We start from the raw sequence: 17,470 nt of genomic DNA on the forward strand, positions 1-17,470 counted from the left end.
CACTGCAAGGGAAAAACATTCAGGATAATTTTCAGCTTGCTTTGTTTTAATTGATTTTATACAGTTTGCTGGGTATAATTACTTTTTAATAATCAAGTCTTTTTTAAAACAAAATCATATATAAAAATAGATCCAAGTTGTCTACTAAAACCTGAAATCTGAATGAATATATCCAAGCTGAAAGCATAAAGCTTTACTTTCCAAACTGGCAGAAGCTGTGCTCAGCTGTATGTCACTGTAGGGAAGAAGAGTTAGCTTTAAACTGCTTTTATGCCTCTCTAATCCCAAGGCCAACTGGGAACCATGTTGGCCCCTGGCCTCCTTTCAGTAACCTCTGAGCTCTCATTTATGCCTCATTACCTATGACTCCCAGGAGGCTGATGTCCTGGATGGGGGGTGTAGTATTACCATCTCCGTGGCTACTGTTCCTTCCTCTTGGTTATGTCTCTTGCAATAGAGACTAAAAGAAAGATTTTATGTTGCTGGGAGTCATGCATGTTCTAGGTGAGGTGTTCTTCAGCTGAGCTAGTTTTTGTGCTTGTGGTGAAGCACATAGCATCTGGCACAGGAAAGGGGGATGAGGTTAACCCTCTGCAGCACAGCTAGGTGTATTAACTGAACACTCAAAGTGTTGCTGGACCCACACATTGCATGGGAGACCTTGGTGAGAATTCCTGACTGGAACTAGGTTTTGTAGAAAGTTGAAAAGAATGTTACCAGAAAAGTGGCATAGTGGCTGGTGGATGCTTAAGTGAGTCAGCGAAATATGTAGGTAGAGAGACTGCAGTTCCTGGAGATTATATTAAGTGAAGGCTGTCATTTGAACTTGCAATGTTGTGGAGTCAATCCTATTTTTCCTCTTTTTTAGGTCCAGCTTCCACCATCTTTGTTTCACAGTATTTCAAATACTCTTGCTACACCAACATATTTAAAAGTGAAAATCATAGACATTAGAAAGGGAAAGGGCTGTTAAGTCTAGACTGAGTGCTGAATCAGGAAACATAGCTCAGTTTTTTAGTCCAAATTTTAATGTTGCATCACTGGTCTACCTATAATAAGAACACATGATTCATTCCTACGCCAAGGCAGATTTATTCTTGCTGTACTATACGTTCTGGTGTGCTTTGTCCTGTCTATATGTAAATACCTTGAATGATTATATTTCCATCTATACCCTCCAGAGATCATTTGGTGGGCTGATACATTGTATTGTTAATGCATATTTTTTCCTAACAAATAATTGTGTGAGGTTTACTTCCTTTCTTTTTTTTTTTTTTTCATTGTATCTATCTTAAAATCTTTTCCTCTCTTTGTGATTATTCTTAGACATTTTATCATGTACATTTGCAATAGCAGGAAAGAGATCACTTTGAGAGTGAATTTCCTATAATAACAGAGTGGACGTATATTTCCTATGCTTGTGGTGGGACAGCTAATGACCAAGTAGCTGATAAAATGTGCTCTGTTCACTACTCATATTGTACCCACTATCTTTATTTTTAAAACAGTTGATGTCTTTCCCACCAATCGTGTTGCTCTTGTAGTTCTTATAACTCTTGGGGATCCTGAACGGAGACATGCCAGCTGCAGCGCAAAGGCAGGACAAGATGAACGTCTTGTTCCCTATCATGCTCTGAGGCAGAAGACCTCCGGTGCCAATGGCAAAGGGAAAGCAAGGAAAAGTAGCTATGCCTTTCACTTACTGAGTCTGAGCTCTGATGTTTAGCACCCTAAGTCTGGGTCCAAAGCTTTTACCTTATTGCACGTTAAAGGTGTGACAGCTGGTGATACTATTGCATTAATCATGAGCTGCTTCTCTCTGCAGTAAGTTGCTGACAAGTCTGGATGGTGTACATTTAAACATCGAACAATCTGGCTATAGATAAATACATAGAGAGAACTTTAAAACAGCAAGCTCTTAGAAAAGATGAGTCTGTGGCACTGTTGAGTGATGGTTTCAATTGGTATGAGACTGACTGGTACACAGTTTAACTCACTGTGTTAGGCTTAGATTAAGTGGAGAGGAATGTCCTTTGCAAGCAGCTGGACTCCCTGCAAGGGACAAGCATGGTGGCTGAAGTAGTTTTACCTGCTGGAGCTTCAGATAAAAAAAAACAGGGAGCAGGAGATATTCCTGGGTACATTTTCCATCAGCATTTTCAGGTGGAGAATAATGGGATCAATTCAGAGGCCAGGGATTAGACTCCAGTTAAAAGCATCTGGAGATTTTTACTTTGATTATTATGTTAAGAGTTAAGTTTAAGCCAGCTAAAGAGTGGATGTTTGAGCAGTGGCTGACATGATTGGCAGGATGGTTGTAAAGTCAGAACCATCTGAAAGTAAAAATAAGCAAGTCTATGTTGGATATGACAGTGGAAGGGAGCTTGTCAAGGGTGTAAAGGATGGATACTTGTGGTCAAAGCAGCTTCAGAGCATGGTGTCTGCAGTAGCATTCTGGAGAGAGCTCAGCTGTGCCAGATTACATTGTTCAAGGTCAGGCATTTTTGATGGAGAGTGCAGGAGCTAGATGTGGCATGAGGGGAGTTTCACCTCTGCAGCTGCATGCGAGGAGAAAAAAATCCAGTTGTTAGCACTGGGAGTCAGATTATAATAATCACTGTGAGGCTGAACAGGCTGTTGTCAAATGGGACACCCCACTGCATGTCCCTCCCAGTTCCATTAGATTTCATGGAGCCGTGCTGCCAGCAGGGTTGGAGAGCTGATCCAGCTCAAACCTCACCCAGGAAAATTGAGTTACACTTTTTGTGGCAGCTCACGCTTAGGCTGGTTTAAAATAATGGAAACTGCCAACTTGGACTGCTCTCCAAAGATGATATCCATGCTGCAAGCCCGAGTGACAAGCAGAATAATGGCATTGTCTACAGAGATTGAGAAACCAAGTGGAGGAGGAGGAATAGCAACTCTATTTTAACCACCCTGAACTTCATCTGACAGCTAAACACCCGTGAGGAGATGTCAGAGAGACAGGCCCAGATTTTAGCCTGTAAAGGAGGAGACAGGTCTGGAGCAATGAGAGAGGTCTATAGGTCATCAGGATAGAGACAACAGATGAGTTTGGATTGGTGGATAAAATTACTTGCATTTTTTTCTTGCCTTTATCAGAATTCTTTCCAATATGTCAGTTGATATATTTCTGTTAAAGAATTGCTTCACACTCAGCATATTGCGGCAGATTGGTCTTCATCAAGATCATGATGTGATGTCCTGTAAATGGAGATCTTAACTCTGCTGGCCCCTCCTCTGAGTTTGGGGTATTGTAAATTCATGCTCTGTTTGCTCTTTTCCATGCTTCTGCTCCGTGTTTCGATATTTTGGATTATTTCTCTTCTAACAGATTAACTGATCATTTTCCAGGGTGCATTTCTCTCTGATTTATTTCTTGGTATCCTTGCAGCAATGTATGCTGTGCTTCTCATTGTGCAAGTGAAATGAGGTTTGTATAACCACATGGTATGTACACCTTACAGCACAGTCTTTGTGAGATGACCACATAAACTGAATGAACATATAAAATAAGATGTTCCTTCTCAGCAATAACGATCATCTGAGTATTTCAGATTATATAATTTGCTGTTTAGCCTGTCTGACCCCTTCTAGTCTGTTTCCTTCCTATGTATACCTTGTGACATCGTAACCGTTTAGTTCCTATTTCCTCAGTGGTAACAAATCTTATGGATTTTGTATAAAAGTTATGAGGAGTCAATGACATGTTTAAAACCATGCTGTCAGCATTGTACAATGACTTAAATGCCTTACAAGTAATTTACAATGCATTTACAGGACATGACAGTTACATTATCAAGCATCACAGATTACTGCAAACATAGACTGTGTACTTTGTTACAAAAATTTTCCTTTTTCATAAATGGCTTAGACATGCTCTGAAAACATATTTAATAAAATGAGTAGCCTTTATCATCAAATAGAGGTAATTTTGCTGGCTGTCGACAAGTTATAACTATTTAAAAAGCCATTCAAAATAAATGACACTATTTATGGATATACAATGAACAATCTAGTAGAATGCTGGCAAAATGCTGTGCATTTGAGAGGGTATTTTTCTAATCAAATTTAAAATTGTATTTCTATTGTGAAATTTCCAACATCCTTTAAAAAGTATTTGGAATAAAAACTACCTTGAAATTTGTAGATTGCTTTGATCACATTTGAATATATTACAAACAAATAGAGCCACTTGGAAACAGTGTATGTGTTTGCAAACACTTCAGTAAAATATGAAAATTTAAAAATTATATGACATGCTGGGGGAAAAATATTTAATAAAATATTCCCAAGTTTCCCAAGAAAAAGTTTTCACTGGGGAAAACTACTATATTTTACTCCACTAGAATAAGATAGTGTTATTTTATGGAATAAAATCAACCGAAATTTTATAGAATAAAATAGTGCCTGGAATAAAGTAGTGGAAATAGAGGAGTTATTTTTCTAATACACTGGAAGAAAGGTTAAAAAGTCAATGAACTGAAGGCCTTCTTCCCAGACAAATTAGGAGTGAGGAACACCAGGGGAGAGAAGTGTGAAAGCAAGAGAGAACTTTTTCATCTTAATTACAAAAAGTTTCCATTTTGATTAAGCCTATTTTCCAGTCCAGACTATTGTGCTAGGAGGAATTTTAACAAAAGTTGCAAAGAATGGATAGCCAACTTACCTGATTATTAGGTTAACCCTCTGCTGTTTATTAATAGATGGAACTGAAAAATGATAAATCAGTTGTCTTTTTTGGTTTAATTATAACTATTAAAGCTATTTAATAGTGTTTCCAGGAAGAAATCAGAGGTGGGCTGGGTTTGGTTTAATTGTTTTGTGTAGGCTGATGAAAACTGTTGGAACAGGAGTGGAAATTTTTGTGATGAAAGGGTCATCTCCAACCACATGGAGGACAACAGAGGCACAAGGGCAGGAGGGGAAACCTGGATAACCCCCTGCCCCAGCAGCTCTGAAGGACCCCACAGGCTGCCCTAGGGGAATGGGACTCACTATGGGATGCAGGGAAGAAACTTTTGGGATTACATTAGGGGTATTGCGGGACTTTTAGGGTGGCACCAAAGGTGGGGAAAGGGAGGGATCGAAAAAGAGGGATAGGGGAATAGCATGGCCAGCCAACGGAGAACAGGAAGGGGCTGTCAGTGCTGCATGTGCCTGAGTGAATGCTGAGTGTGTCTGTGCTGGTCAACGTGGCCAGCTACATGCATGTGTGTATTAAATACAGGTGCACCTGTTGGGAATACATGCTCAGCCTTGCTGCTGACTGGACCTGGGAACATGTAGCTGTGGCAGCCTTGACTTGGCTGGACTTCTGGGTTTGGTAACCCCTGCACACTGAGTACCCTAAAGAAATCGCCAAATGCATATCATACAATACTTTCTGTCAAATGTGCAAGGTTCATTTATCATTGAGTAGACCGTAGCACTTTCTATGCAAGTATTCACTGACAGTGAAAAAGTCCTAGCATGCTAACTTAGCTGAAGAAGCTGGTGGAATTTTTACTGTAAACATTATATTAGTATTATTCGATATATTGTACTGATAAACGTATATATAGTATTGATACATTATTCTTTGTAGTATTGATACAATATTCTTTGATATATTGCACTGTACTTCTTTCCATGTTCTCAAATTGTGTCCAAATTAATAACCTGTCATCTAACTATACATTTAACCTCTCTCCCATTCTTTTTGGTGTGGTCTGGAAGTAAAACACAATAATGGTAGCTGGCTGAGAGCCCCACTGTTTTAGAGATCCGAGGGTGAGTGCTCCCTCTGTGGAAGGAATGCTGCTCTTTTGCCTTCTTGACATACAAATAAGGTGCATATCTGCAAGCAGAACAGACTGGGACAGAAAACCCTTCATCAAATTCATTTATGCTCTTCCACAGGTCCACACCTTTGCAGAGCATTGCGGTAGACTGAGGCAATCTCCGTGCCTTGGGTACATTCAGAGTTTCCCAGGGCAAACTGTGGTATGATGGTGTGTGGCAGGCAGCATCCAGTAATTGCCAGTTCCTCATGCCCATGTATTTGGGCCCCACACTGCTAAAGTGTCCCAGTAGCACTCAGAAACTGGTTCTCTGGGTATATGATATTTTTGGACAGTGTAGCCAAATCTGAGGGAAAAGGCAAGATGGGCAGGAGGCTGGAGCATAATAGTTTGCCTGCCCACTCTTGACCCTGCCTGCTCACAGCTTGGCTAATCTGTCCCTGCATGTATTTTACAATCCAAATTATGTAGACTAAGTACTCCTATATTTGGAAGGATCCTCACCTCCTGCAGCGTATGTCATCGAGAGTTGCAGAGAATTGACTTTGTACTTCCTTGTTTATGTAAACGTAAATTTTACATGCAGAAAAGAATGATAATACCTTAGAACTGACCTTGGGAATTGTTTTTTTTTGTTTTTTTTTTCCTGCCTTTTTTTTATTCTGTGCAGGTTCTGAGAGACAAAGGCAGCTCTCTGTTTTTAATTACTGTAAGTAGCTTGTAAGTAGCTGGAACAGCTTTTTATGCAACCTGATTTGAATATATTCCATGCTGCAGATAGACACCTATTTTAAAGGCACAGCATGCTCATCATGGCTTTCTGCCAATCAAACAGTTGTCACTTGCTAGACAGTCCTAAACAACTTCTGCTCCTTCCTCAATTTGCTGTCTGTCTGACTGATGGAAACGGCAGGGCTTCTCCCCTTCCCCCGCCCCTTTCTTTTCCCCTGAACCAGTGTCACCACATGGCAGGAGAATTCAGCCACTGCTGCTGAGAACAAGGCACTGTTTGTGCTGCTGGCCCCTGGGCTTGGATAAGGACACCCGAAACAGATTGAAGCAGATTATCAGTGTAATTCCCCAAGAATCCTTTGCTTTCCACAGCTCCTTGGGGTGGATATGGGGGTGAGGAGGGTTTAGCTGGTTTTATTTTTCTTTTTAAACTTTTGAAACTCTCTCAAGACTGACAAAAATGAAATCCAGATCTGTTTTTTCTTAAATCTGGGCAGCCAGATTATGTATAGATTCTGTGAGTATTGTGGTCTGGCCCTGTAACAATAACAGTCAGAGACCTAATCTGAAGCAAAGCTAACATGATAAAAGCATGGAAATATTTATTTTTCTGTTTTATCTCCATGGCATCGTTATGAGGAAGCTAATATCAGATCAGCAACAAAGCACCCAACATAGCTCAGCAACCCTACAGAAGACTCAACTGAACCTCGGTATCTTTTGCTTCATCTCCTCCCTTACCTTTTGCTAGACTCCTTGTTTTCTTGCTGGGCTATAGGCTCCAAGCATTTTGAAGAAAGTCCTAGAAATGTTCTCTCTGCACTACTGAAATATTCTAACTTCTTGTACCTGATTTTGAGACTTTGACCCTTTGGGACCCTTTATGGTTTTGTGTACATTTTAAAGACTTTTCTTTAGCCAGTGACTTTGTCTTAATTCAATCTAAATTTGGCTGCTGGCCATCTGGGGCAAAAACATACAGTGGTATCAATCCTGCACTTTATGGTTCATTATTATTTGTGGTTTCTAGGATTTTTCCACTTCAGTTTTCAGGCAAGCTTTACACAGCCAGCTTTGCTAAACTTTTGACCCCATGATGAAGAAAAAAATCTTAATTTTGGTAGTTAGGATTCTTAATTGTATCCTTAATATTACTAAAAATAAAATTATTTTTTTTCCTTGGAAACAGAAGTCTTCCATAGCCAGCCATCATGTCAGAGACTTTGGGTGCAAGACACATTTTCTTGTCTTTTTGTTCTTCCTTTGCTTGGCTTAGGTGAGATGCAATACTGCTACTAATTAATGAGGAGAAAAAGAAGGGAAAAGAAAGGTTTCCCTCCATGTCTCTTCTCTTTGCTGTTCATTTTCTTTCTGACTGAGCCCTTTAGAAGAGTTCAAACTGCGAAGGAGACTGGTCATGGTACAAAACACTGTTTTTTACCCATTTCTTTTCTTGTTTACTGTTACTGGTTTTAGCCATTGCATATGTATTTTCTTAGAACTTTATTTGAAGAATGCAGTAGTTTTTATTTAAATAATTATCTCCAATGATAACTCACTGCCTGCCAACAATGCCTTCTCTGTGTCTATGGTGTCCTGTGCATGGTATTCAGGTTCCTTATACTCTTGTCTGGGCAGTTATAGAAATGAAAAATCAGAAAATGCCCTGTTAGGTTATTCAGCACATTTCCTTGCCAATGTGAATATAAGATATTCTGTAGTTCTTCCTATATTTCCTATATAATATCAATTATATTCTTTAGTATTTCCATTTGTTTAGTTTGTTTTCTGCTTCCTTCTTTAAGTCCCAAACACTAAGGTAGTGCATTTTTAACCTTTTCCATTTTTCTACTACTATTAGTGAAATAGATGTCACCCATAAAAATCGACTCTGCTTCTCTGACTTGCTCTCTTGTGAGGCCACCCCATGATTATGTCTCCTTAATCTATTCTACAACAGCATGTGTCTAACTACAGAAATTCTCTCTGTGCTTGATGTTTATGCAGTTCAAATATGTTTAAACATCTATTTGTCTTTCTATCTTTGTCAAATGTTTGCCCTCAGCTTTTTCAATTTTTCCTTGCAAGGCAAGTTTTCCAGGCCCTATGTCTTTGTGTTTGTTTTTGGCTTTTTCTCAGAAGTCACAATCTGTCAATGCTAGAGCTAGTTGGGAATTTTCCAGTGAAAAGCTTCTTTGTTTTGTTTTTTAATTGAAAAGGAATTTTTGTAAAATTGGAGGCAATTCTCTTGCAGAAGGTATTTGCTCCCCCTGCCTCCAGATAGGTTTTTTAGGTTGGTATGGTCTGAATAGATGCATTTAGTTTTGTGAAACCAAATGGATGCTTCTTGCTTCTGGTTAACTGGCCAAAATATCTAAACTATTCTTAAATAGTTATTTGTGGAAGAATTCAGACACCTAATCACACATTAGCCCCTCATCTGGTTGAAACACGGTGTTGAAAATCCTAATAGTGGAAAACAGTGGAAGATCATGGGAGGTATAAATTGGCCCAGGCTTTCTTCTGCAGGAAAAAAACCCCAAACATTACGTATATGGCCAGTAAGGAAGAAAGGGACAATTATCAAACAAAGATGAATATTGGTGGTATTGGCTGCCTTTCCCAATGGCAGTATTACAGAGTAGTTATGATCCAGGCAGCTGTAGGTGTTGCCTAGTTTCAAACTCAGAAATGTTCTGAATGGCTCCTTGCTGCTGCAGGTCAGCAGCAGGTTCATTCATTACTATTATTACTGATTTCCCAGAAAGATGCGCTTAATTAAGCTGGCTGCTACCATCACGAATTTTAAGGCAAACTGCTAATGCGAGCTATTTATTCCATGCACAATTGAACACACTGCCAATACTGCCTATAATAATACAAAAATGTTGTTATGATTACTAAGAGTGTGTGCTAAAAGACTGAAGACATTTTGTCACTTGGCATCCATATAGGTTTAAAATATGTTGGCTAGGGTTTAGCATTAAAAAAAGCCAAAAAGAAAAGGAATAATTGTTACTAAAATATCTCACCACTCCTAAACACATTGTCTTGTAGCAGGGCAACTGGGTGATTGTTTTAGCTGGCTGAGGCACCTCTCCAGGCACTGTGTTTTCTGTATTTTCCACCCTGTATTGGGCTCACCTATATATATTTACTGCAACACAAGGTATGCTGGGACAATTCAGAGTAAAAAGAAAACTGGGGGATGGAAATTCAAAGCCTTAAGATTAGCAGTAACAAATTCTCAATTATATTGTGATGTTTCTTCAAAAATCTCTTTGCATACACAAGGCTCCATGAGTATGCTCATTATCTCCTGGTATGTAGAAATGTATTTCGCCATTGCTCAGCCAACACTAATGTATTTATTATTCATCTGATACTACACCAGGTTTTAAGCTGTGTAATGCTTTCTTTACCATTTCATTGTTTATTTGTTTTAAGGAATACCCATGAGCCAGAGTCTGAATGCAGACCTGTTGTTTTACTCATGCTTGGCAAGAAAGACTTCAAAAGAAAATGTCTTTTGTTTTTTTTCAAGGTGCTAAAGTCCTAACCAGAAGCTTTTTAAATTACAATATTATTTCTTCTCCTTTTCCAGATATTCATGTGCAAGGATATTGGAGCACTCAGCACTTTGCAAAATGAATTTTTTTTAACATTATTTTATATCATGGTGGTAACCAGGCACTATGAAAATCTTCGTTCATAGCTGCTTCAGTTCACTCCAGAAAATAAATGCATCTGATCATTACTAGTGTTGGTTATGAATTACAAAATTTGAAATTAATTAATATCTCTGAAATCAATGCCTCTGAGAAGGGCTCAAAAAAAAAGAACCAATTGAACAGGACATCCATATATGATGTTGGAGGTACAAGAAGCAATTCAACCCTTAGAAACCAAAGCAGGGAATACCAAAAAGTGAAAATGGAAGTTAATTTTCCTCTAGTTCATTCTAGTGAGACCTGGAATGGGGTATTTTATATACCATTCCATAGTCATCCAGTGGAAAAAATGCAGGAAAATGGATAACCTAATTCCCCATGGCATACCTAAGGAAATTCAACCTATTGCCTTTGTACAAGAAAATAAGAAGAAACTAAAAGAAATTATTTAATCATACTCCAAAATACCAAAATGGGAAGAAGATTCTTGAGAAATAGAGGTATAATCAATGGATTACAGTATAGCATGGTACAAAGCTAAAGCAAAGTGTGACACCATAAAAAACAAAGCACAGGATTGTGACAGTTAATGAAAACAACCATTGGGACAAGTGACTTAGTGATGCTGCCTAGTTCAGTCTTTCACTTGATCTGTTCTCTAGCCAAAGGTGGGAGAACAGATCAGGCTATCCAAATACCCCCTTTCTACCAACATGATCCTTGAATCTGCCTTTTGGTGTCTGCTGGGCCAGGCACCATCTCCCCCCTAGGGCTGAACCCAGGCAGGCTCCCTGCAGAAGGGACTGTGCCCCCTGAGCAGCAGTGTGGCAAGGGAATATTTGGCTCCTTTCCATCTGGGGCTCTTACTGAAAAAATATACGACCGCTTTCATTTTCCATTTCTTGTGCAGCTTGACTGACTGGGCTCACAGTTGGGACTGAGTACGTTGTTTCTGTGTGAGCAGCTGAAGTATCTCAGTTTGGCCTATATTCAGCTACAAAGAGTTTAAAATAAAATACTGAGAGAAATCAGCAGGAGAATGGAAAAATCATGCTGTATAAGTCAGAACATGTTCACCCTCTGTGAAGTTAAGGCTAATGATAATAGGCTTGTGCACTGATGAAAACAATAGGGTTTATTTACAGTGTGTTAAGTTTCTGTTATTGTAATGCTAGAGCATATACAAGCGTGTAAGTGTGGTAAAGTGACATGATCCAGGCCAAACCTTGATAGGCATGTGAATTCTGCCAAAGTACCTCAGTATGACAACTGGAAAATGTAGAGGATAAAATTGAACAGAGGGAGAAATAAACAATGGAGAAAGAAGTACTGGAGCTGCACTGGTCGTGTGCTCTCTAAAACAAAAGCAGCTTGTGCGGGAGCTCCCATATTAATGTTCCTGTTGGGTCAAATTTCATGTTCTTTGCTATTGCAAAAAATCCTGAAGTAGGTCTTCCATTAAGACAAGAGGCAGGTAGTAATAATAATTAATGAAGTATGTCGAGGCTGACTGGGTATTCTTAGGACAATGGTCTCCCTGGCTACATTTTTACTAGTAAATAAAACATATTGGGGATTGTTCCCTGGCTCAGAGGTTAGAGCACAACTTGTATCCGGAGAGCTAAAGGTTTGTTCCTAAAATAGACTGGCTGAATCCAGGCCGCCTGTTTGGCACCGGCCTTGGACCTGGGCTAACCTGTGAGCCATCACCAATCACGGCTCTTGTACAGGACTTCAACCCATCTTCTGCTTCACTTGGGCTTTTTGAGGAGCAGCAGGACAGAGGTCCTTCTCTAGCTACTCCTTGACTGGGCTACAGGTGAATGGTAAAGCAGCTGTATATGTTTTTCCAAAAGGATCGTAAGATCTTCTCAAATACTATTTTCTCAACAAGAAAAATGGAAAGAATACAATATCAGATACAATGTGAAATCAGCACAGCTTACTGAAAAGGAATTTTGAGGATATTGGGTTGTTGAGTTTCTTGGGTCCCTGTGCCCAAGTGGAGGTGGGATGAGTGGGACTCTGAGCCTTGCTGTGTGCTCCTCAGCTGTTTGGTACTTTTTTCAGTGACTCTCCAATGCAAAAACACACACACAAATTTTTCATCTGAGACCAGAAACCACATATCCCCTCAAACCAGAGACTCTACTGTTAGCTAGTCCACGAGTCAGGCTCTTCTCTTAGTCTGTGTCTTTCACTTGCCCCATAAAGATGAGGCATCACAAGAAATGGAAACAATTTGATCCCAGGTCAGTCTTGGCTGCCTCTAGGGATATGGGAGCAATCACATCAAGTCCCCTCAGGCTGAGAGGAGCCTCAAAATGGTGTCCAGCTCCTTGTGTGAATGCTGTACTTAAATTATTTCACAAAGCTGGAGAGTACCAGAAGTATGGCCATCATGATGGGCTTTTGGATTGAAATGTCTGAGTAACTTAATGATAAATCCAAATGCACCAGGCCGGTCTGGGCTCTGAAGTGGCATTCGGGAGTCTCTGCTCAGGTGCCTAGGGAGCTCAGTAGTCAAAGTGGAGAAATCAATTATTTTCAGGTACTTCCAAGGCTGAGGAGATGCCTGAGAATAGTTTCTCAGAACTCCTCTCCAAAGACAAGGCTCCTAGTTCCTCCCAGGTCAAATTGAGGCAGAATTTGAGTGAGAACAATTAATCTCCAAATTTTTCTTTTTTTTTTTTTTCTTCTGTCTTTTCTTATATTCTGCTCTCAGAAAAGAATGGTTCATAATACATGAAAAACAATGCAGTTTTTTTTCCAGTAACTTAAGGAAAATGAAGACACCTGAATGTGACCAGCCAACATCTCAGAGATATTTCCAAGGTTCATCATGGTCATGAGAACAGCAAATTACTGGTGCAGGACACCTTGTCACACCTGTTGTCACCATTGTATAATGGCTGACAGGACTGGCATTGCACCGAGCCCTGCAGATTTCTGTCTGTAGCTCCAGAACATCTCCAACAGTGCACTTGCTGCAGCAGGTAACCCCAGAGTGTCTTTCTCAGGGTGCTGGAAGGGTACAGCCCTGGGGTATGTCACTGTTTGACTGCCTTGGGAAGCATTTCCCCGGGACATGAGATGCTGTTTTGACCTGTGAGACGTGCTGCTCCTACCAGAAGCAAATGCTGGCAGTCAGGAACCTCATCTTTTAAGCAGCCAGACTCAGGTGGGAGAGGAGCTAACCCTCTGCTCTCAGCTGCTACATCAGCAGGACAGCCTGGTCTCTTCATCTCTCATATTAAATTTAAATGTCAGTGATTACTGTGTAGATATATTCCTGGTGTGATTGTATGAATGCTGCCACCATCCGCAGACCGAAGCCTCCTCCTAGGCACTGGTTTGTTCCAGGGGCCAGACTGCTGGCCTGGGACCTAGGAGGTGTGTGCAGGTCTCAGCTGTGCCCTGACGCTTGGCACCCATAAGCAAGAGGCTGCGCTGCCCTGTAGTGCTCAGCCCCACTCCTGCTTGCCCCACAGCCTGCTTGACCCCCAAGCTGCCTGGTGCCACCCATCCAGCATAGGGAAGATGGTCTTGGCTACTGTCTCTGAGTACCAGTGGAATAAAAAATGATGATAATGACTGTGGCTTTGCATATGGCCAACAAACTTCGATAAACAGGCTTCATAAAAATGGAAATATTTAAAAGGCTTCTGCAGTTTTTTGAAAGAGTCGAGATATTTCATTTGAAATGAGGAGAAATCGTTTAATGTGGGTTTTTTATCCACAGCTTAAATGGAGGCTTCAGAAAAATGAAAGGGACACCTTTAAATGAGTGCTAGCCATTTTCTACTGACCTCTGGATAGTTCAGTCCTACTTTGGAAAAATAATAATAATTATTATTTTTTATTATTTCTTCCTCAAGTGGCTTTTTATTTAAACAGATGCTTTCATTTGTAAGATGGAAACCTTTTTTTTATTTTCAATAAAATGCCAGGCTCTAGTGAAGAGAAAATGCAAATCTAAAATCACTCATCTCCTCTTTCTTGCAAACACAAAAATCTTTTGTTCCTAAACAGAAATTAAGGGGGAGAGAAAAAAAAATCCCAAACCCATGACTTAAAAAATAATGTAGCAATACTTATCAAGCTCTCCCTCTCTTTCCTTAGTATTTAGCAGGCTCAATTATATTTTCTTGTTGACATTAAGGTTCTTAATTATGCAGTTGTCTGTTTATTTTGAATAACTGAAAGACTGTGCCAGAAAAAAGAGCAGAGAGGGAAAGACAGAGAGAGGGAGAAGGAAAAGAGAAACTCATTACCTCTTGCAAACTGCTAATCATTGTAAATGGCCACAGAGGCCAGAGGAGACTGCAGAAAATTACTATCAAGCGTGAAGGAATAAAAATACCCTAGACTATATTACCAAAAAAAAAAAAAAAAGAAAGAAAAAAGTAAAGAAATCTTGGTACTAAAGCAACTAGACTGGAAAGAGTAATGGAAATGAAGCACAGTAAGGGGTCCTGGCAAGTCCTGTAAGCAAAAAAATAAATAAAGGGAGGTAGGAAATGGGGAAAGAAATGGATTTTATCGTTATGTGCTGAATATATTGCCAGAACCCATCTCTATATCAGAGGGTGCTCTTGGTCTTTTATTAGCAGGGGTCTGTGAAACCTTGTTGTTATTAATTTTTTCATGTCACCTCCCCGTCTGTTTCCCCTCTCTTTGCTCTGCTGTCTGTGAGCTGCAATGGGGAGAGCAGCTCTGCTTCCCAAAGCAACTGGCATCAGGCCCCTCTGCTGAGTCAAATGGGCAGAAAGCCCCAGCCTGGCCGCCTCAGAGGGGGCAGCAGTGACATTCAGCTCTGACTTTGACCTCCAGCTCAAACTCTTTGCCCGTGACCATGCTCTTGAGGATGGATCAATGTCAAGGATTACAAAAGAGGCTCGGCCAGATGCAGGTAGAAAGCTCCAGGCATTGAAAATAATATCAAAGTAGCAGCCTTTGCAGGCCCTGCTTCATGAATTCTTCACAGAGCTGGCCCCAGTGGTCCCTGAGCCATTTAAGGGGTTTATTGCTTGCTCGGCAGCCCAGGCTAGAGCCGTGTTGCTACCAAGTGAATTCTGTGCTAAATACTAGCAGTGTAGCTAAGAAAACTTTCCCTCTCCGGTTTTACCTCTATCAATATTGAAGAAGATAAAAGTAAGTCACTGCATGGGAATATTGCTCCTAGAATTCAACAAAGAGACCTACTGAACCAGAAGAGCATAATTTAATGACTTATATTTCATAAGAAATAAAAAAGAAGTATCTGTGTAAACAAAAGAAAAATGAACTTAATTTTCCTAAAGAACAGTTTAGAAAAAGAACTGCAGAAAATTTGTGTCCTGCATCCTGAAATTTTTTTCCTAGTTGTGTTTATGTCTTTTCATATTTAGAGTTAGCTTACATTCAGGACTTTCTTTTGATTGGATTCTGGTTTTGAAAATGCCTAACTGATATAAAATCATGTAAACAATGCCTGATGTCCTTAAAAACAGAAAAGAAACATTTACGTTGTCTAAAAAAACCTGAAAATATACATTAACATTTATGTTAGCATTCAGCTAAATTTCCAAAGGGAGTTCCTACAATTCCATATCCAAACCCTTGCATGTACAGATATTGTTTAGCATACAAAAACTAGAAATAGCCAGTTGTCTGGCTGCAGCGGCAAGACACGGTAATCTTTCCTTTTTATGAGAATTTATTTGATCACTTCTGTGTTTTAAGAAGGAATTTATTTATTCAAAAAGAGCATTACCTGTTTTGACACAAAGTTTCAGCCCAACTAGTGTCTGACTTTGACTCCAATTATGACAGCAATGGGTTACACAAGACTCTTAGTTCAACCTCTGCTTAGGGTCTCTACTACCCTCCTGGTGGTGTCAAATCATGTTGATTCTGGATAATTCTCTATCCTAAAACCTGAATCTGCAAAACATGACTGGCCAAAGTAAAAGTCTTTTTAATTCCTTCCTCCTGCCATCCGGAAAGCAGCTTTATTACTGTGCCCCTCATGGTTGCTGGGATTGGTGCATCGAGTCTGGGGTGGATGGGTGAGTGGTCTCTTTTTGGAGGGTGTCATTAATTCTCCGGGGTGTCATTTTGAGTGGGGATGTGTGTGTGGGTCCCATATGAGACTAATTTTTTCTGTGAAGAAGGAGTTTTCTGAAGAATTTTTGATTCCATAGGAGTTAAATATACAGGAAATATACTTGTCTTCTCTATTTAGCATGAAAAACCAGGGTTTCTAAGTTGAAGGTTAGCAGAAGAGCTTTATCCTAAAGTTCTTTTCTTTTTCCAATGTTCCAATGTGCAGTGTTGAGCACTTTTCACCACTGGCATCACACTGGAATCTAGTCATGTTCAGCAGCTCACCGTGGTGAAGTTTCTTCAGTGAAAACATGAAAGACGAATGCTTGCAGATGGCCTATGTGAGGATCATGCTTTCTATACATGTGGCAAGATAAAGTTAAGTACACATTATGTATATGTTTTATGTTTCTGTTTTATAAAATAAAAGGCTCCTGGCTGCTGTTAGCACCTATGTGTTGCTGGATACAGGATCTATGTCCAGCACCAGTGTCAGGATCTTGCCCAATTTTCTTCTGAAAACTAAATTAAGTTGTGATGTTCAATCCAATTCTCTTGTGAGGACCTGTGTGAGAAACCTATTGGATGACCCTTCATTCTGTATCGTCTGGTTTAGCATAATGCTAGTTATTATTGTGAAATCCCTTGGGAAAAGGGTAAAAAGATTTAAATGGAGGCATTATTAGTATGGAGTAATAGGAAAATAAAATTTAGATTTGCTCTAATTCTCGAGTTTCTGCTTATGGGAAAAATGCATATAACCTAGAGAGTTGAGCATATGTGTGATTTGGTGTTACTTTTTATACTAGAGGCCAATAATTCATTATTTTTTTAGGAGGCAGTTGATACACTTTTATAATGAGAAGGAATGGGAAATGAGGCTCTTCTGGGGAAGCCCTTGCTGGTCAGGCTGGGTTCTGCACGCTCCCTCTGGGGACTGTTGGATCTGCATTGCCATTCTAGGACTTGGGGTAAGTGCTTCCATGTCGGCTCATGTATGTTGTTGATCTAATGAAAACCATAAGAGGTTCGTTTCTCAAGTGATGTTCAGTTATAGGCCAAGTTTAACAAACGCTGGACTTGCCACTTTCCTTTGGTTGATCTGTTTTTTTTTCTTAACCCAAATCTACTATGTGTTCTGCTTATCAAAACAACAGCACATCAGAAAGCTCCATG

At 39.9% G+C, this 17,470-nt stretch overlaps 1 long non-coding RNA gene across 1 annotated transcript in view; it reads left to right on the forward strand.

Moving 5' to 3' along the window:
- Positions 1-16,617, forward strand: part of LOC141953848 (uncharacterized) — a 31,400-nt gene extending 14,783 nt beyond the window's left edge. Inside the window, exons 2-3 of the long non-coding RNA XR_012632021.1 lie at positions 12,981-13,203; positions 16,521-16,617. This is a non-coding gene — a long non-coding RNA (uncharacterized LOC141953848). The remainder of the gene's footprint in view (positions 1-12,980; positions 13,204-16,520) is intronic.
- The last annotated feature ends 853 nt before the right edge of the window (positions 16,618-17,470 follow it).

The sequence above is a fragment of the Strix uralensis genome, chromosome 1, assembly GCF_047716275.1.
Source record: "Strix uralensis isolate ZFMK-TIS-50842 chromosome 1, bStrUra1, whole genome shotgun sequence".
NCBI classification, from domain to species: domain Eukaryota; kingdom Metazoa; phylum Chordata; class Aves; order Strigiformes; family Strigidae; genus Strix; species Strix uralensis.